This window comes from Ochotona princeps, chromosome 26 (genome assembly GCF_030435755.1).
Source record: "Ochotona princeps isolate mOchPri1 chromosome 26, mOchPri1.hap1, whole genome shotgun sequence".
Lineage (NCBI taxonomy): Eukaryota > Metazoa > Chordata > Mammalia > Lagomorpha > Ochotonidae > Ochotona > Ochotona princeps.
The window spans coordinates 23216567-23237490 of NC_080857.1; the positions used below are offsets into that span (position 1 = coordinate 23216567).

Consider the following 20924-nt stretch of genomic DNA (forward strand, 5'->3'; position numbering starts at 1 on the left):
AAGACAACTGGTTGCAAGCTCCATTTCATTTGTTCTCTCCGAGGACCTAGGTCTGCCCTTGTGGAACTTTCCTTCTGGGAAGTTAAAGAATTTCTAGGATTAGCTCAAGTCCTGATGCTCCCAACTGTGACAGTCCACAAAGCTCTCTTGGGGAATGATTCAGACCCCCGACTCTGTTCGAGGCCAAGGGGTCTCCAGTGAGGTGGATGCATTTTCATTTCCTGGACCTGGATGATGATGTAAGCGGAACCTGGAAGAACAGGCTTCAGTAACGGTTAGGCCTATGCCAACAGACATGTAATTAAAATTGAAATGCAGGGGTTAAGAGGTCATCAGAGACAAGTTCAGAAAAGAATGTTGCAATAAGTGAGAGAGGGAAAGAGTGAGAGCGAGAGAGAGAGAGAGCGAGAGAGAGAGCGAGAGCGCGCAAGCTAGCCAGCTTCACAAGCTGAATGATAATTATCTGTGCCACCCATGAATATCTCCTGAACTGATCTTTCAAATTCTGCCTTAGCACAGGCTAAGCTTCCAATGCTGATTAGATAAAATGCCAAGTTCCTTTCTCAAACCTCCCCCAATCTCAAATTGAGAGAAAGATGAATCACGACACCCACTTTATTGACAGGTGGCATGAAGAAATGGAAGGCCTTGGATCATACCATGGAGTGCACCAGCGTAAGGTCTAAAGCTCACCTAGTACCTTCCAGGGACACAGCCTTGCCCTCTATGCCTTTCCTTCAGTGGTGCAAACAATCTGGGCAGGCCACGAAACAGCAGAGTGAGCTGTGTTCTGTGAGTACCTTTTTTCTGTGACTTAGAAGTTTCTCTATTTGAAAAATAAGGGTGTGAGGCTAAAGGACCTATAATATTCCTTCCACCTCTCAGATGTCCTGTGGCTGCGGTATTTCTGGCCCTAGCAGTCTGTGCAGAAATATGGCTTGCATTCCTCTGAGTTTCACCAGGCGCTGATACCCAAAGGGGTACCCAGTGGGTGTCAGGGCTTTCTGGTCATGAATGCAAACCGTACTGCCTCACTCCTGCAGGGCAAAGTGCACTGTTCCAGGTAAGCGTGCTCAGGAAAACCCACCGGTATAGGCCAATAAATCTGATCCCCAGTGGGTAGGAATACAGACCCCAAATGCGAAGAAGTCACAAGCAAACCAAAATCTTCAACCGGTTAAGCTCACAGTGCAAATCTCTAGGAAGTACGTGTGTAACTTTTCAAAGAAATCACCAGAATATCAAAGCAAGGATTTTTTTTTCCTCTACCCCAGCTGTGACCTCTATGGCAGTTATGGTCCAGCTCAGCAACTATATCTACAACAATGGGTTTCCACAATGTTAGCTGAGAAAAAAATTTAAGAACAGTCAGCCACTCCCGAGAACCTCTTGATTCGAGGACTCCAACATGTGCTGTAAGTATGGCTGTGTGTGATCCCAGACAGCTGTGGAGATGGGCTCCCCTTCTGAGGAATAAAGGACATTTTACAGACTTGTTTCAGGTTATAGAGTGAACTGGGATTTGAGCAGCCTCCAGCAAGCCACTCTCAGGATTGCCTAGTTCCTAACCAGCTACACATCAACAGAACACCTAGGTTTCAAATACTGGAGACAAATTCAGAAGAGTCATTGAGCAACATAAGGCCCGAGTTGGTCTCAAGCCCCAGTCTTACCCAGCAACTTCCCATTTTTATTTGAAGGTCTCCTAGAAGCCTGGCCAAAGTGGAAGAATCTCTCTCTCTCTCAAAACTGATTGATATAAATATGAATTTATGTTACTGAAGAACAAAAAGGTAATAAGTTTCTGTTTGTTTCACCTTTCAGGTCAATTTGGAATGTAGCCTCTTTAAGATAGAAAATGTTTAAAATATGTTGGTAAAGATTGGTAGATCTAATATATTAAACTCAAAATACAAGAAAATATATGTATTAGGGTATAGCTTAAAAATACATATAGAAACAAAAATCATACAAAGAGGCACAATAAAAGTTATTAATATATGTTAGCATAATATTACTTCAAAGGGTAACCAACATGAGAAGTATAAATTTATAAATCAATATGCTAAGTTATTTCCTTCCCCATGCTAAGTCTTTGAAATCTAGCACTTAGATTTACAAAGCATTTCAAGAGTTTGATAACCACATGCTGCTGGTGGTTATGGCATCAGCAGTGTAGGTCTAGGGGAACTTCCGCTGGGTCAACGTTGTACGACTGTGCATGGGCATGTGTGTGTGAGAGAGAGAGAGAGAGAGAAACTAACTCGATAGTGTTTAGCCTTGGTTCCTTCTGTTTATGAAACCAGCTGTATATCAGTCCTGAGTTTCTATAGACATGCCAGTAACCTTACAATAACTTCACTTTCTGCCCCAGCTACTTTGAGGATGGGTTCTGTAATGTGCAATAAAGACAGCTAAACAGAAAACAAGCAATGAATGCATCCTCCTTCAATGCCTGTCAGACAAGAGACTTTAACTTGACATGGCTGCATTTATGAACCAAGAAAAAAAAATCAGGCCAACATTGTATGCTGATGGTTTTTACGTCAACTGTTACAGGTTGCATAGTGAATTCGTATGTCCCTTTTAAGAACAAATGAACCAAAATCTAGTTCCAACTTGAAGTATTCCAGGTGCTTTTTAGCTGTAAATTCTGGATCAAACAGGAGTTTAATAAGGTACAGGCGCTACAAGTTACTGGGATACTATCCATCTGAGCCTGCTGCAATATAAAAGAAATAAAAGTCACAGCCTTTCTATTAGCCAACCTGCCTCCTGCTTCATCTCAGGCCTTGTCTCTTTGCTGACACACACTGATTTCTGGGTGTCTTTAGGTAAACATGGAACTGGAGTTGGAGGGGAATGTATCAGTGGTTTACCTCTGCTGAGGGAAAGGCAGCAGCCAGTACTGATACCTAACCCCCCCAATTCTTGGTTATTTAAATACCATGAATAAATCTGGCATCTCAGTTTTTCTGTTCGGGAGAGGTGACATCAATGAACGTGCATTTGCATCTTGTGTCTAATTCTTCCATACAAGTCAGCCTTTAGGGAATCTAAATTGCATATGCAACCCCTGGTCCTGGGATGTCTTTGTAGACTGTGCAGTGCCAATGTGTTGGAAAGACAACTAAATCATAGGTAAAAACAATCACTTTTCCATTGCTTGTGGGAAAACCCTGTTAGGACCAGAAAGAGAGATACACCGAAAGCCAGTAAGAGGAGACCTTGGTTGGCTTTGAGAATCTCACATGCTAAACACAAACAAACAAGCACACACAGCACAGGCAGCCCAGGAAGAAAGGAAGGTGAAAGGAGAAAAGGGGAAAGGAAGAGCTACAGGAGTGTGAGGCAGGCAGTCATCAGGGCACAGGCAGTCAGAAAAGACCAGAAAGAGCAGGGTCTCCATCATTTTCTCCTGTTAAAATTCCTGACCAAGCCCTGTATGTGCTGAATGTGCAAGGAAGTTTGGCAGAATCTGTAAGTCCTGCCATACCAGCAAAGGTGAAGACATTCTTGAGGTGCCCTACAGCAAAGAGAAAGAATGGCAATGGTGTGTTGTTGCTACATTTGTATGAGTCACAGCCTTGTAAATGCCTTTCTATTCTGCACAGGTCATTCAACATTGCAACAGGGAGGAACTTAACCCAATTGGCAACGAACTCCTTGATTTGCCCTGGTTCAAAGGGTTAAGCAGGTCAAAGACTACTTCATCTCTAACGTTTGAGTTTCATGCTCATCCCAATTATGAGTGAGAGAGATGCTTAGTTGATGGGGGGCCTGGCACCCAAGCTGGATGTGTGGGTTCTTCCAATAGCTTGTGCATGTCCATTTGTAAACAGGGGGCAACAAGGACCTCTGAAGGGGACTGAGCCTTAGGGGTGATGAGGTCATGTCTGAAAATGCACACAATGTGGAAAGGACACTGGGGAAATAATGATGAAGTGGTTGTGGGACCCCCTAAGGTGGTCACAGGAACTGGCTGCAACTACCCACTCGGGAGTGAATCTCTGGGCTTGAATTCTGGCTCTGCCACTTATTAGCTGTTGGCCTTTCAACAAACAACCTAATCTTTTAGTGCCTAGGTTCTTCTTCTCTGCATGGGAGACAGTAATACGTGTAGTATCTATCTCCTAGGTACCATTAAAGGGCTTCATGTGTGTTAAATACCTAGCACTGTGTCTGACACACATGTTAACATTAGCAAATCAACTTCTAAGTACAGAACCCTTTCATTTGTAAAAGGGAAAAGGCTTCCCAGAAAACCAAATTCTTCGAAGACAATATAGATGAGAAAACCGAGAGGGCCCAGAAGCAATAAAAACAACTTTCCCATTCCAGGCAGCACACCCCCCGCCCCCGCAGACAATGAACACGGTTTCTAACCAATTGTTTTCAGAAAGCATCCTAAGTCACTGAAGGCTGTTCACGCTAGATGAGGATCGGAAGTGAGACAAACCTGTGGGTCAGTGCTGAGGAACAAATCAGTCCTCAATGGACAGTTTTTAGCAGCTGGACAGGCAACAGGCTGGTGGTAGTGCCATTGGACTTTCAAGGGCGGTCAGCCTGAAATTGCCTTGAAGGGGTGCGGGGAGAGAAGGGGATGCCAGCGAGTGAAAGGGAAAATCGATTGCACTGCCTAGAAGAGTCTTTTGGAAGAAAGAGCTGAGTGCAGAGGCTTCCTCTTCTTTGGCACGATGCTAGGGGAAGACTTCAGCTCCATGTCATGTGGCAGTGCAGGGTGGCAGTGTGGGGTGGCAGGCCTGGCATGATGCCCAGCTCAGAGAAGCTGCAGTCCAGCTGACAGCAGAATCGGGCTGAGCAGTCCCACTGTTCCCTGGAGACCAGGATCAAGCTCACAGCCAGGGGAAGTGGGGATTAACACAATGTGGTGTCCGAGCTAATGAGTTAGCAAAACAGAGACAGATGGCAATTGAGTAATTTAACTCGCCCATCTCTGTTTGCAATGCACTCTCACAAGCTTCTCCCATGTCTGGGTGCCATCGAACTCTGCCCAGCCCTTTCCGTCCATTCCAGAAGGTCATGGTCACAGAGTAATCATCCTGCAAAAGAAACAGCTATAATACCACTTTCTAAACACACCTGCAGTCCCCCACTGAGGTGTAGGGGTGGCAGGGCATAGAAGAGGAACACTTTCAGATTAGCTTTGCTGATCTACTGAATTCTGGTTCTAGAGGAAATGTGATTTGGGGGTGAATACTTGCTATTTTATGGCTATAATTATTTTTTTAAAGATGTATTTATTTTTATTGGACAGTCAGATATACAGAGAGGAGAGACAGTGAGGAAGATCCTCCATCTGATGACTCACTCCCCAAGGGACCGCAATGGCCCGTGCTGTGCTGATCTGAAGTCGGGAGCCAGGAACTTGCTCTGGGTCTCCCACATGGGTGCAGGGTCCCAAGTCTTTGGGCCGTCCTTGACTCCCTCCCCAAACCACAATCAGAGAGCTGGATGGGAAGTGGAGCTGCCGGGATAAGAATCAGTGCCTATATGGGATCTCAGCGCGTTCAAGGTGAGGACTTTAGTCACTAGGCCACCACGCTGGGCCCTAAGGTTATCATTCTTTATAACAATTTAAAAGGTGGACAGTTGGGTATGAGAATGGAAAATGGACTATAACCTGCTCCTTGGGGAAACAAACAAAAATGGAATTTTTTTTCTAACCTTAAAACAAGTTTCCTTTAGTCAGCTCTCTAGACTGTAGCATCATTTCCTTCACTCAGCTACGGGCAGAGGCACTACTACAAAGAACATGGCAACTGGCTGTGGTGCATGTCTGTGCCAGACACGCCAACCTGGCCACTTGGTGAGGCCAACAATTCTTGACAAGTTGTCCATCACTCTGTGGGCAAGCTTCTTTTCCCACAGTGCCAGTTCCCAGCAAAGAGGCTCACCTGGTCCTGGGGATAATCAGGACACAGATATTTGGGAAAGTTTCATCTCTCATTTTTTGAGTTCTAATAGATAAAATTCCAGCCATGTAAATAACAAAATGTGTTAGGAAGCAAAGAAGGTTAAAAACAAATGCCTGTGGGCCAGTATAATCTCTACCTGCAAGTACTGGCATCCCATATGAGCACTGGTTTATGCCCTGCCTGCTCCACTTCTCTTCTAGCTCCCTGCTTATAGCCTGGGAAAGCAGAGATGGATGGCCCAAGTTCTTGGGCCCCCGTACCTATGTGGGAGACCCAGAAGAAGCTCCTGGCTCCTGGCTTCAGATCAGCTCAGCTCTGGCCTTTGTAGCCATTTGGGAAGTGAATCTGTGAATGCACTGCTTCACTCTCTCTCTCTCTCTTTCTGTCTTTCTCTCTGTAAATCTGCCTTTCTAATAAAGGCAATAAATCTTTTAAATAAATCTTTAAAAGAAACAAACAAAAACTAAATGCCTGATTTATGTGTTTGGGTAGAAAATTATTCCCTCCCTCCTCCCCCGCCCCGCTGTTGTACATAGTCATTCCATTCAATGAGGTAACTAGAAACTTAAAAAGTTTGAGCTAAACTTCACTGATGCGAATGGGTTTTACTACTGAAAAGTGAAGCGTTGACTTGTCAGAAAGAATTGAAAATAGCTATTGAATTGCTCAGTAGAACAAGGCCCTACATAGAGGTGTCTGCAAAGAAACTCAACAGTACATGCTCCCTCTCCCACCCCATAAAACTTCCCTACCCAGTGATCCTCTTAGAGATTACCTGCCCCCTTCTATCTCCTTAGAATACAGCCTGTTTGGAAACTGACAAAGTGATCAATTAGAAGGCTCTAAGTCCCTTGCAGGCACATTCAACTTTAGATAAACAGTGCCTGGGGAAATATTCCTATTGTGCGCTTAAGCCTATGGCTGATAATCAGGGGCCAGCAAATAGCTGGTGAGACCTTGAATGCTGTGTGGCAGGTCATACCATGAGGGAGCCAAATACAACATTCTGGGACATGGAATGTCACTGTGAATTTTGTCACTCAGTGCTAACACAGATACGGCTCTAACGTTTGGCTGTCTTACCACACCTTCCTTGTTAGAAGAAGAGGAAGTCCTGAAGAAAGGGCACCAAAAAGTGTTCCCTGATGTCTGCTCTGATGAGCACTGGTGTATCACAGAGTGCAGTTTCTCGGCCTCAGCATAGCTGATGGTGTGCTGGGAAAGGCCTGATGGGAGATTGTCCTAGCAGTGAAGGGTGCTAAGTAGCTTTCCTAGGAAGATGCCAATGGCAACCCCTAGGTGTGAACCCCCCAAATGGTGCAACTCTGAAAAAAAAGTAATCTATTTCCCGTCTCTATAACTACCTTATCTTCATAACTATCATAACCACCACCACTAGGACAAAACTTCCATGTCCTATGACTTCACATATGGCCTTTGTCCTCTGGGGGCAACAGTGTTCTAGGCTGAGGATAACTGTGAGATTGGGTAAATTCTGGAAAAGCTTGAATGAGAGATGCTATAATCCTGTGATCAATATGGAGGTCGGGTGGGATGGGGTGGAGGGTGATCTTCAAAAAGTGTGTGGAAAATGCACGTCACAAAAAACCTGCAAGGATTTCACTTTTGTGCCAAAATAAACTTATCGTTTCAATTGCAGTCCCATGAGCTTTCTGAAGCACTTTTGTACTTCGAAGGTAAATAATTAGCTTGCAAAAATGTTATTTAATGAGATGCTCTCATGTTTCCAAAAAAGATGAAGAATACTCAGAGAATTAGCACTAAAATACCAAAGGATTGGCTCCACCTAACAGTGAATTAAGAAGCAACTATTTGTTGGGCCCGGCGGCGTGGCCTAGCGGCTGGAGTCCTCACCTTGAAGGCCCCGGGATCCCATATGGGCGCCAGTTCTGGTCCCGGCAGCTCCACTTCCCATCCAGCTGCCTGCTTGTGGCCTGGGAAGGCAGTCGAGGACGGCCCAATGCATTGGGACCCTGTACCCACGTGGGAGACCCGGAAGAGGTTCCTGGTTCCCGGCTTCGGATTGGCGCACATCGGTCCTTTGCGGCTCACTTGGGGAGTGAATCGTCGGACGGAAGATCTTCCTCTCTGTCTCTCCTCCTCTGTGTATATCTGGCTGTAATAAAATGAATAAATCTTTTTTTTAAAAAAAAGAAGCAACTGTTTGTTTTCAGTTAAGGTTTCTTTTTTAGAAAGAGGAATCAGAACAAACTGAAGAAATATGACAAACATAAACACAGCCATGTAGAATTAGGAAGTGCAGTGGTCTGAGTTCACACAGGCCTAGGACAACTGGTTCAGAAAAATCCACTTGACTTTGAGGTAATAACTAACAAGAAGTTCTTGGTAGAGAGTCAACTGGTGATTTCCATTCTAAACCAATCTACTGGGCACAATGTTGTGGCACAGTCAGTCAAGCCACCACATATAGTTCTGGCATTTCATATGGGAGTGGTTTTGAAAGTCTCAGCTACTCCACTCTTGATCTAGCTTCCCATAAACGCATTTGGAAATGCAGAAGAAAATGGCAGAAGTACTTGGGTTTCTGCCACTCATGGGGGAGATCCAGCTGGGATTTCAGGGTCCTGACTTTGGCAAGGCACAACCTACCCAGCTCACTTAAGCCATTTGGGTAGTGAACCAGTGAATGCAATCTCTCTTTCTCCTTAATTCTACCTTTCAAGTAAATAATTAGATAAATAAATAAAGCTAGCCCAGACTTCTAAAGGGAAGAAGTGATGTTAGAACTTAATTATAGAGAAAGTCTACTCCATGGCTTTTTCACAGAAATTCATCATTATCAATTTAGAATAATTAGAAAATAATATCAATATTATGGGAATTGACGTTCACCTTAATCAATTATTCTAAGAAATGGGTAAAAGTATATTTCTGAGGGAAGATGATCTGATAAAATGAAAAGACTGAAATTCTGGTGGGCAGATCCTAACCAGTGAACTAGTTTTCGGACACTGGGGCCAGTGCCTGTCACCAGGATTGGGTTTCTTCATCCAAACGAAGAGCTCGCACTTCCAGCAGCTAAATCAGATGACTGACAGGACACAGAAAACAGAATATGGGGGGAGTGAGAAAGAATGAATGATTTGGAATAAGCCTGAACAGGATTTTGTGGCATAAGCCTCTTTTAATCTAGGAAGGCCTCTCAATGGAGACCAATTTATCTGTGCTCCCCGCCCCTCTTCGTCTGATCTACCTTAAAATGATTGACCGGTCCACTTCGTTTGCTTTTACAGACTGGAGTCACCTGTCTGTCTCATCGCCTGAGGTGGCTAAACCCAAGGCACAGTCTTGATGTGGGTGGACACACGCCGTTTTCCTTCTGCATTCCAATCGTTGGAACTCCTACCGAAACAGTGAGAATCCTGTGACTACCCAAAAGATTTGGGCGACATCTTTGTTGAAATGGGTGGTGAGGTCAGCCAGACTTCAGAGTGATTTACAGCACGGGAGCAGCCTAGACAACCTTAACTTTTTCTTCTGGTTTTTCTTCTCACCCCTTCCCCCAACACACACACGCACACCAATTGATGACTCACGGAGACTACCCCACCCGCACTCCATCACTCTGTGAAGAATTACAATATGATTAAGTACTCTTAATTATACACACACTGACATCCTGAGCAAACTGATGGAAACTACCTGGCAGAAAACACAGGTGTCTATTAACGCTAACGAGCTGGGGCCTGCTGGGACCCTAACCACAGCCCTAGGCTCTCACTCCCCAAGGGAGATGTCATTCTGAGACCACATGTGTGGTCAGTTCATCATGTGTGTTTCACTTAGGTTGAGTGGTTACCCTGGGTCGCCTTAAACATTCTTAGGTTTTCAAGATGACCAAAAGCCCCTGTCAGAGAGGGATAACGGACTGGGATGGGAGGCGGGGCTAGAGGGGATTGGAGAGGGCAGATGGGGAGAAACAGGCTTCTCCTGACCCAGGCCCAGCCTGCCATTTGCAGAGTTCCCAGAAGCCGTTGCAAGGCAGGCCATGAGCACCACAACATCTCCAGAACCCCGAGGCTTTGAGAAAAAGGCCATTGAAAAGAATGACAGCAAAATAAAAGCCTGGAATTCCAGGAAGTGGTTCCAGGAACAATGAATATATAAAAATGAAATGGAATCACTTTTTCCAGGCAATCCACTTTCCTAGACAATGCATTCATATGGCAGTAACTAGCATTTATGAGGACACGGTCCACACTATACGTTTATAGACACCGCAGCGGCTGCCAGCAGAGGAAGAGGGCAAGCCCCTTTGTGCCCAGCCGCCTCCCCCTTCTCCCAGCTCTAACTTCACCACACCCATGGGAACCCAGCTTCCTAGCGCTGCAAGAGCAGCCTTGATTAAAACTGATGTCCCTGGTCACTAATAGTTCTCTTGGGAAGCAGAAGGAGAGGAGCCAAACCACAGGATGGGAGGGGTGGGCAAAACATCTCTCCCCTTGCCACTCACATATGTCATGAACACAGAAACCAGTTCCCTGTCAACTTGCCTCTACTCCATCTCAGCCCTGAAAGCTCAGTTGTATCTGTTTGCCTTACCACTCACTTTCACACCCTCTTCTCCTTGTGGCTGGGGTGAGCACACAACTCCTGGCAGAGAGCATGGACACCATCTCCTAGGCCCATTCAGAAGGCCCAGGGAGCCAATATGAACAGGAAGGAAGATGGAGCTGGGTAGGGGATTTCCTCTGTTGGCTTCATGCCATCCACTCTCCCAGCAATGCCAAGTCCTTTCCTCTTTTTCTGATCAAATCCTATTGCATTGACGATTGAAAAAATTGTTAGCAACAACCATCTGTGTGACAAAATAGCATCTTCTCAAAGAAAATAAAAAGAATGATTGCCAGTGTGTCAATCTGAGTTACAGGAATGGTCTCTTTTCAGGATTTATTTACTCATTGACTCATCACCCAATAAATATTTTTTTTATTTCCTTTATGTACCAGGAATTGGACTGGGCAAGACTCACTAAGCCTCTTAGTAAATAATGGCATGTGACTTCAAGTCAGGCTGAGTAAGACCTGGCACTGCCCATCGATCCTTGAATGAAAGTTCCATTTATGAATTTCTGGAACAAATAACTGTGGTACTACGCAACACAGTAGATAAGCAGGCACTCCTGTTACTGGATGAAGAGCACTGCTGGGAGCCACAAGTAGACGCAGGCAGAGCAAGGACACAGCTTCTTCTGGGCCTAGGTGTCCCTATGTGTGCTACTTCCTTTACCAGGTGTGATCTATTGACATTCAAGCTAAGGCAGATAAAAAGCCTTAGGTCAACTATGAAGTTGAATGCATTCACAAACTACCAGTGTGATTGCTGAACCTGATGAGATTAGTACAATTCTTGGCTTTGACCAACATAGAAACCTTTATATGGGAAGTGGGTCTCAAATAAACCAAGTTGTTGCCAATAAATTAAATGATCTGTGTGTTAAAGGGAAAGGGAAGGCGCTGTTGGGAGAAACATACTCTTTATAATTTAATACATAGGGATTGAAAACAGGAAATATTTCAGTTATGAAAACAAAAGAAGCCCATATGCCATAATATTTAAACAGAATGGGGTGGTCCAAAGGTAATTAGGTTGAGTAGGATGAGAATAAGAAAGTTAAAACTAATATTTCGTCCTCCATCTATATCCAGTTTATGAGTATATAGAAACAGTGTAGTGTTTCTCAAACTGGAGTGATACATGGAGTCTTTTTAAAGAACATTTATTTTATGGGCCTGGCGGCATGGCCTAGCGGCTAAAGTCCTTGCCTTGAAAGCCCCGGGATCCCATATGGGCGCCAGTTCTGGTCCCGGCAGCTCCACTTCCCATCCAGCTCCCTGCTTGTGGCCTGGGAAAGCAGTTGAGGACAGCCCAATGCATTGGGACACTGTACCCGCATGGGAGACCTGGAAGAGGTTCCAGGTTCCCGGCATCGGATCGGCGTGCACCGGCCCGTTGCGGCTCACTTGGGGAGTGAATCATCGGACGGAAGATCTTCCTCTCTGTCTCTCCTCCTCTGTGTATATCTGGCTGTAATAAAATGAATAAATCTTAAAAAAAAAAAGAACATTTATTTTAGACTTCCAAAACATTTTAAAATGTTCAGTCTCAGAAACAACAATTTCAGAAAATTCACTTATATTTTGAAAACATCTTCAAATTGCAAAGAATTACCTTTGCAATGAACAAATAAATAAATAAAAATTGTAAAAAAAAAAAAAAAAAAAAAAGGCCTGGCACTATAACCTAGATAACCTAGTGGCTAAAGTCCTCACCTTACATTCACCAGAATCCCATGTTGGCTCCAGTTCATATCCCGGCAGCTCCACTTCCTTTCCAGCTCTCTGCCTGTGGCCTGGGAAAGCAATGGGGGATGGGCCAGAGCCTTGGGATCCTGCACTGGCCTGGGAGACCTGGAGGGCGCTCCTGGCTTTGGATTCGCTCAGCTCCAGCTGTTGCAGCCACTTGAGGAGTGAACCAGCAGATGAAAGATCTTTCTCTGTGTCTCTCCTTCTCTTTGTAAATCTGACTTTCCAATACAAATAAATAAACATTTTAAAAAGAAAAACCTCAACAGTTGGAGCAGGCTTTCGGCCTAGCAGGCTGCTTGGTCCCATACTATGGAATGCCTAAGTTCAAATATGGGGTTCATTTCCAGTCCCAGTTTCCTGTGAATGTGCACCCTAAAAGGCACAAGGAGATGGTTCAAGGACTCAAGTAGCTGAGTCCCTGTCACCCATGTGGGAAACCTGGACTGAATTTCCAGCTTCCAGGTTCAGTGTGACCCAGCCCTGCTTGTTGGGGTTATTTGGCACGTGAACCAGCAGATAGGAACTCTGGCTCTCTGCATTCCTCTCAAGTTCAACAAACTCAATTTCATAAGACATGTAGACTCCAAGAACCCACACCCACACCACTCCATTTGAGAACCGCTGGCTTTGTTTCACCCCTTCCTTTTTATAGCTGAAGGAAGTCAGGCCTCTAAAGACAAAGTGACTCCCCGAAGCCACACAGATGGCTGTTAGCAGCGAGTGAGCCAGAGGCCCAGGTCGCCTGTTTGCTACAGCGGAGCTTTTTCCTTCTTCGCACAAGGCTGCCTCTATCTGCCCCAGACAGATCCTGGCATTGTGTAAGCCCAGAGACAGGGAAGCAGATGGAGGCGAGAAGGCTCCGAGGGGGAAGTGCTGTGGGTGTGGCTGAGTGGCACATCCCTGCAGCTGGGCCAGCGACTTGAAAGGGAGGTATTTCCAAGAATGGCTTCTTCTGCTCCTCATCAAAACAAAGCAACTTTGGGTGGAAAACACAAGCAGATTTAATAGCGGGAACATGGCTGCCTAACAAGTTGAGGCAGCAAAGTAGGAAGAATATAGTCCCGAGCTAAAAACCAGAGAGGAACTCCAGCAGGTATGAGGTTATAATTCAGGGTGGCCAATTTAATCAGCTCATATTCATTAAACACCCACATACACATGGCACTTTACAGCAAACTCCTTCCCTCGCTCTGAAGCATCCGCAGGCCTGTTTAAAACAGGCCACCCTGTACATTTTGGGATTCTGGCCAGCGTGTTAAGGCAATGGCTCCCCTTCCTAAGAAAAATAGGGTAGATTTTTAGACAACCACAAGTCAAGGTTGAAATCTCTAGTTTTACATTCCCCTCTGCAAGCAGGGGAAGACAGAGAATCTGTTTTCCAAGGTTTGTTTGCAAAACTGAATGATATATTAAAACCCTTCCATTTCAGATCAGTAACATCCTAGACTATCTAACATTCCCAGACTTTTACCCTGCAATTTCCCTGGGTGAGTTTCCCCCTCACTGTTGGAACTGAACTCAAAGATTCTATGAATATTCCCACATAATGACTGAAGCATTATGACCCTTGAATTACGGATAATTAGCCAATCAATGATTCTGTTCACTTCCGGCTCTTAGATAATGAACTCATTGTAACTACAGACAGCGTGTTCCTACCATGGCCTGCCAAAGATATTTTCAGCCTGACTGATTTACCAAGCAACTTTTGATTACCATCTGATGAGAGGACTGATTGGGCCCGTTCTGTGGGATGCTCCCTGTGGGCTGGGCCTACCACACTGCTGCTGTTAGGTGGTCTCTGAATACCAGGGAACAACGCAGCCCGAGTCCGCTCATGTGGGTCTCAACCCAGCTGTGTTGGCATGTCTTATGACTCTGCCAAGAAATGACTGATACATCCAGAGACTCTGATCTACAAAGACGGTATCTGTTCTCTGGGAAAAAAACTGAAAAAAAAAATAGTGTGACATCAGATCATTCCCCAATACCGCCCTCATATTGACATGATGATGTCCACTGTCAGACTCCAAGAAGCTCAGGATAGGACTTGTGACGTTCTAACTGATCTTATCATCAAAGTATGCAGTAAGTGTTCAACTCACCACAGATGGGTTGTTCCCACTTTTAATTTGGATTGATTCCAGTGTGCAGTGGAGGACAGTAAGGTGAATTTTGCCTATCTCCAAAGATGTGAGCAGGGAAAACAAGCAGGTGAGCAATTGTAAGAGCAGAGAAGTAATAGACTGCTTTAATAAAGTCTTATGAAATCTGCAAATGGCCCACAAAACTCTGCTTTGAACATCAGATAGCTTATGTGGGTTATCCCTCTAGTGAGGAAGCAAGCCTGGGATCCCTGGGTCCCTTGGAGCCCCAGAGTTTAAGAAACAGGACATGCTGTTGCGTGCGGGCTGGATAGTCGGGTTGGTTGGGTTGAACTAGGCTTCAATGCCCACTGACATGTATGAGAGCAAAATGGGATGCGGGACAGACTGGACTAGTGTGCTACACATACTGGCAAGCACAGGAACTAAGGCAGAGGGCAAGCCTGGTGGGGGTTATTGTGGGTCACTCTAACTAGGCTGCAGCTCCCACTGGTTCATGTGAAGGCTGAGTGTGTGCTGGGCAGAATCAGGCTGGACTGCAACACCCACTGGTTCCAGTTGGAAGACAGGGCTGGAAACAGAAGCGACCCAGCAATTGCAACCACCAGCTGATGGGGCAATGGACTGTACTGGGCCCTGTACTTGCCAAGTACACACAAGAATCTGGTCTGGGATCACCTCAAACAAAGTTTCTTTGAGGATCTCCCCAATTGAACTGCCAGACTCAGAACTCTAACCATGAAAAGACAGAAGACAGAACAAATCAATTAACTACCCCCAGCCATATGTTGGCAGTGAAAAACAGGGCAAATGGAGACTCTGAGATGGACTATGTCAATCAGTGGATTCTTTAGCGACTTCATCATGCTTGGAATGGTGAGACTGGCAGCAATTCATAAGTGTTGAACTATCAAAACCACTTGAGCAAGACCCTTGGAGCATGCACCACATCAGGGACCTGGGATGGGTGGGAGACTGGGTGGGACTTCTCCCTTTTCTTCCCCCTTTGCCCCAGATACAGGAAAAAAATGTGGAAATAATAGTCTTACCCACTTTCCTGTAGCCCTTGAAACTTTGTACCCTAATTAACTATGTAAAGATTATCAAAAATAAAGAAAAAAAAAACAGGACATGCTCAATATTCTGGAGGCTTCCCTACGCATCATCCCTTCTCCTACTCAGGCGTTCTTTATTTTAAGCTTAATGGTTTACACTCAAGCTGTTGTCAACATTTAAAACTCCTGTCAAATTGTCATGGGGAAAACATTGGCAAACCAGTATCAGGGTCAAATTCCTTTGAGTTTTGAGTGGAATTAAATCAGCTCATCCATTCATTAACTCATTTGATAATTATTAGGTGTCCAGTTGGCATCAAGCAAAGACTTGGGCACTGGGAAAACAGTCATGGATGAGACAGACTTGGCCTTAGAGTTTTGGCCACCAAATGGTGACACCAAGGAGCTAGTTACGGCCATGGAGGAGCTCCATGCAGGAGAATGGTACTCTGGAAGTATGACTGGCAGTCACCAGCCAGGCATGGGAGGAAGCTCAAGGCAGAAGGCAGCACAATGACCCTACATGTGAATGAAAACGTCATTGTTTAATCATTACTGCTTATTGACTAGATCCAAACACGCAAAATGTAGATATATTTATAGATGTTGATATTTATATATAAGTAGAAAAGCTTAAAAACCACTGTTTCAGAGTGACTCTCCCTAACCCCAGCCACTGAAACCAGCCAGGGGATAAGAGATATTGGGAAAATTTGCCTTTATCATTTTCATACACAGACTAAGAATGATCTTTGCACCCAGGCAATAAGGTGCTATTTCCTGAGATCAGGCTGCAGATTTAAGTTTAATCAGGGCACAGCTAAGCTTTGGTTGTTGAAGCTGTTCCATCTCCACTAACCTTTACAAACCATGACTGTGTCAGTTTTTCCAAGCAGGAGAAGTGGCTAGAAAGCCAGGCCACATCTTAATAGGGCCCTGGTGAGCTAATGGGTGTGATTATTTCATTGTCTCGGATTCACGCCAGCCTAGGCTCATCAGATACAGGCATAATCCAGGAGAAACATGACCTCACTTTCAACATGGGACTGCAGGTTCAGATGCCAACAGGAATTTAGCTATCCCTCAGCGCAGGTAAAACTGAGCTCTTTACAGTTTCAGCTAATGAGAAGCATACCAAAGTTACCTAAAACAGTAAAGCTAATATTGACATTAACGCACTTGATACTGTTAGGGGACGGGAGGCCAGGCAAAACTTTGGAGAGCATCTGCACTGAGTTGTGTCACAAGTATAATGAGGCGCATATTGAAGATGAATTGTCATCTCATTGAATGATTAAGTACCAGATTTACAGAAAGCTATAGCCCCACCAGGACCACAGGGTTGTTAAGTGGTTTGGGCTGCAAAAAGTGAGACTCTCAAGATTTTAGCTGTGTCACAAAGTGTCCACTGACTTGCAAAGTCTCTGCAAGCAGAACTTCGGTGTCTCAGTTTTCCCCACAATAGGAAAGCAATACTACCACTTGGATTGCACAGTTAGGAGAAAAAAAAAAAAAAGACAAGGGTTGTATAACCAGAAACATGCAGAAATTCACTGATGAATTTTCAGAACCTTCTCTATCACATTGAGATGCACTCATTATGTGTGGAACAGATTTTTTTTCCTGGGCATCTATATGGACAGTCAGAACCCAACCTAGGCACTAGGGATACAATGATGAAAGACAGACTTGCGTCTTGCTCCAAGAGAGTTGCGGGTTTGCTGAGGGGAAAGCCCAGGACTGACTCTTAACTCCTGTTAAGAGATGTGTGATATTGGGCAATGTCCTTAATTTCTCTGTTTGGTTTCATTTCCTCATCTTTAAAATAAAGGTAGCAAAGATAACCTCTCTTGGTATGTCAAAGCTAGTAAAATTATATTGGACACATATAAAGTATCCATAAATGCTGGTTCTTTCCTTCCTCTCTTTAAATCTCAAGCAGAGAAGACAATGCTTACAGAGCTTCAACTCTTCAAATAAAAGTTGCATCACAAATGTGAGTGATCAAGTCATTATTATCCTTGATTATGCACCAGGGAGGGCAGTAGCACGGCGAGATCTCTGACATTGGAAACCAAAAGACCAGAGCTAGAACCTTGACTCTTCCTCAGTGGATCTGTGACCTTGAACTGCTCTGGGCCTCCACATCTTCCTCTTAAAAACCAGAGACACTAGAGATCAGTCTTGAGGAAAAGATGCAATGATGAACACAGTATACATAGGACAAGCGGTGATTAGTGGCCAATAAGGGCTGATGAGCAAGTAATAGGAACAGGGAGATGTGCACGCAATGCACACACACTCAGCAAACTGGCTATTTACTCACACCCACCCCCCCACTTACTGGTAATAGTCACAAGACACAAAGGCAAATATCACCATCCTAAGACTGGAATTCCACACAGCAGGATTTCTGGACAGAAGCAGAGGAAAGGCCATGGAGAAGACTTACCACCACCTTAAGAGGCAGAACAACTTTCTTTGGCTACCAGATTGCCATTCTTTCAGGAATTCACAGGCAAAAATAAAAGGGGGGGCAGTTAGTTACTGCCCTTAATTTCACTGTTGCTGTTTTTTTTTTTTTTTTCTAGTTTTAGAACACCAAATAAGGGTCTTAGAATTTCAGAATTCTGATGAACTTGGTAAACCAGCATTGGGTAGAATCCAAACACATACCAGGAAAACATAACACATAAATATTATCTGGGCTGTCCTCTTGTCAACAATCTCTCCCCAACAGTCACTGTTGGGTCTGTAGTACATGCAGATGTGAGAGTCAAGAACTCTTTCACAGTTTTGAAAGAGGCAGGGTATGCAGGGTGATGGTTTACTTTGTTAGGCAAGTGTCTCTAAACAACTCAGTGGGGAGTGGGTCCAGTCAGGCAAACTTTGTCTCATAGGGAGTTGGGGACATGGCTTCAGCTCAAAGGTAGGGGCCATCCTGGAAGGGATGGGAACATGTGAACAGTAGGAGGAGGTGTGCTTAAGAGAACAACACTCACCTCTCCTTGACTTAGCCAACTCATTCGAGTACACAAAGCTAGAACTGGAAGCCAAGTCTGGATTCTCATTTTTCCCGTAGGCTCTTTGTATATTGAATGAATTACCAAGTACAGACCTGCTATCTGTTTTCTGATGAAATTATTAAGTAGCCAAAGGCAATGACAAAATATAAAGCTTATATGACTATATTCAATATCTTCTCTAATCTCTACCATCTCTTACCCTTTCTTCACTTTCTGTTGACTATCTGAGGTTCTATTTCATTAGGTAATGTAAAACCCTAAGAACTACCTCGTCCTTACATCACAAAAATCCACTAGCCTGTTGGCATCTGTCTGCTGGCATACAGACGTGTGTGCCTTCTTTCTATTATAGTAAGAAGCACTCTTGCTTCAACTTCAGGATAGCCTGTATCCCAATCCTTTCCTATATTATCCAAGTCCTTTATCAGTAGTAGCCCTTTTCCTCTCCAACATTATCACACTTTTACGCTCTGGGTATCATGTATATCAACGTAAAAATACAAATTTAAAAAAATATTGTTTTCCTTTAATTTCTTCAGTTGCCACTCCATTTCTGTCTCTATGTGTGGAAAATAAAAGAGTTGTCCAAGTTCTGCGCTTCTCTCTTTAACTTACTTCAGTCAGGCTTATGTCTCCAACACTTTACTCAAGTCATACTTGTCAAGGTCACCATGGATGGCATATAAACCATTAAACTGAAGGGTCAGTTCTCAGTCCTCCTCTTACTTGATCTCTTTAGAGTGTTGGGCCTGGCTCCTTTTCTCTTGACATACTGGTTTTACTTGGCTCATGGATATACTTATATAAACGGTGGGGCACCCCCAGGATCCTTCACCTTAGCTAACTCCCCATCTCCAGCTCAGCCATTTTCCTGTGTTCCAGATATCCATTCAGTTGCCCAAACATTCTCCAACTGCATGATATCTCCAACTCAGCTTTTCCAGGACAGAACCTTAATCCGTGCCCAGCTGCCTTCACCCTGTTTTAGTTTTTGTTTTAATGTTCCTAGATTTTTTTTGACCTCTGTAAGTCCAGGAATGAAAACAAAGCAAAATGCCATCCCTGGAGTTATGCAAGCACCCAAATCTGGATATTATTCTTGACTTAATTATACTAATACTCTCACCCATCAGCAGGCCTAGTAAGCAGTTATCTTAAAAGCTTATCTGGCTCTGACACCACCACCATTTCTTAGTCCAATACCCTCTTTCCGAGTGTTAGGTCTTATGGTGGGTCTCAGAGCCTCTATCTGACCTATTTATGTTCTACACTTAGTGTAATAAGCCATGTGATCCTTCTAAAATGGAAATGGGATCTGATGCAATAGATCAATAAGCTAATCCTCTTCCCTGTGGTGCCAACAAACCAAATGGGCACCAGTTTGTGTCCCACCTGCTCTACTTCTCTTCTAGCTCCCTGATGATGGCCTGGGAAAGCAACACAGGATGGCTTGGGTCTTTGTGATCCTGCACTCACATGGGAGACCTGAAGGAAGTTTCTGGTTCCTGGCTTCAGATCAGCTCAGATCTGGCTGATGCAGCCATTTGGGGAGTGAAATCAGTGGATGGAAGACATTCTCTCTCTACCTCTCCTTCTCTCTGTTAATCTACTTTTCAAATAAAAATATATAAATCTTTTTTTATTAATCTTAAAATGGAAATGATGACATGTTTTCCTAATTTAAAACTTAGCACCATACATAACATCCAAACTCTTTACATGATTTGACATACCTCAGCCCAGGATGTATGTACCCTGACCCTCCTCAGCCAACACAACAGCCTCATCAGGTTCTTGTGAATGTAACACTGGATAGACACAAGAACTGTAAAGTTATTAGGTGCCATAGGTAGATGCTGTTGTTGTTACTCTCATTATGATTGGATCAGTTTCCCCTAGGTAAAGAGTTTTAAATACATCTTCTAAATGTAAACTGTAATTTCTGTCATTGGCTACGTGTCATTACAGACAGATTGTGCAATAGGCAAATCCTTTCTTTCTTGTTAATAGGTTCAGTCATTATGTTCCTGCTATATATTTAACTTTGTCTTTTCCCCTCCTGGATGTGGGATGTCCCTAACAGGAAACAGCAGCTGTGCCTCTAACCTTGGACGTTATTCAAGGCCATTTCCATATCCTGTGAAAGAATCATCCCCCAAGTTTGTTTTTGTAGCAATATATATATATATAAAAATATATATTTATAGTATAGCACTTTTTGTCCAAAAAAAAATAACTTCTGTGTGACCTAGAGAGAGGAGTAGGAGCAAGCCATGAGGATTATTCTGTCTACCATTTAAATGCAAAAGACATTGGGCTGGGTCTGACACCATGGTCGGCATTAAAGTCTTTACCTTGAACGCACCTGGGATCCCATATGGGCGTCGATTCTAATCCCAGCAGCCCTGCTAACCATCCAGCTCCCTGCCTGTGGCGTGGGAAAACAGTC

At 44.2% G+C, this 20924-nt stretch overlaps 1 protein-coding gene and 1 long non-coding RNA gene across 7 annotated transcripts in view; one reads left to right on the forward strand and one right to left on the reverse strand.

Moving 5' to 3' along the window:
- Positions 1 to 20924, reverse strand: part of RAD51B (RAD51 paralog B) — a 562304-nt gene that overhangs the window by 109463 nt on the left and 431917 nt on the right. The gene's annotated exons all lie outside the window — the stretch shown is intronic.
- On the forward strand, positions 1650 to 11689 carry LOC131478049 (uncharacterized). The gene is made up of 3 exons (XR_009244281.1): positions 1650 to 1793; positions 9215 to 9334; positions 10931 to 11689. It is a non-coding gene; the product is annotated as an uncharacterized LOC131478049 (long non-coding RNA).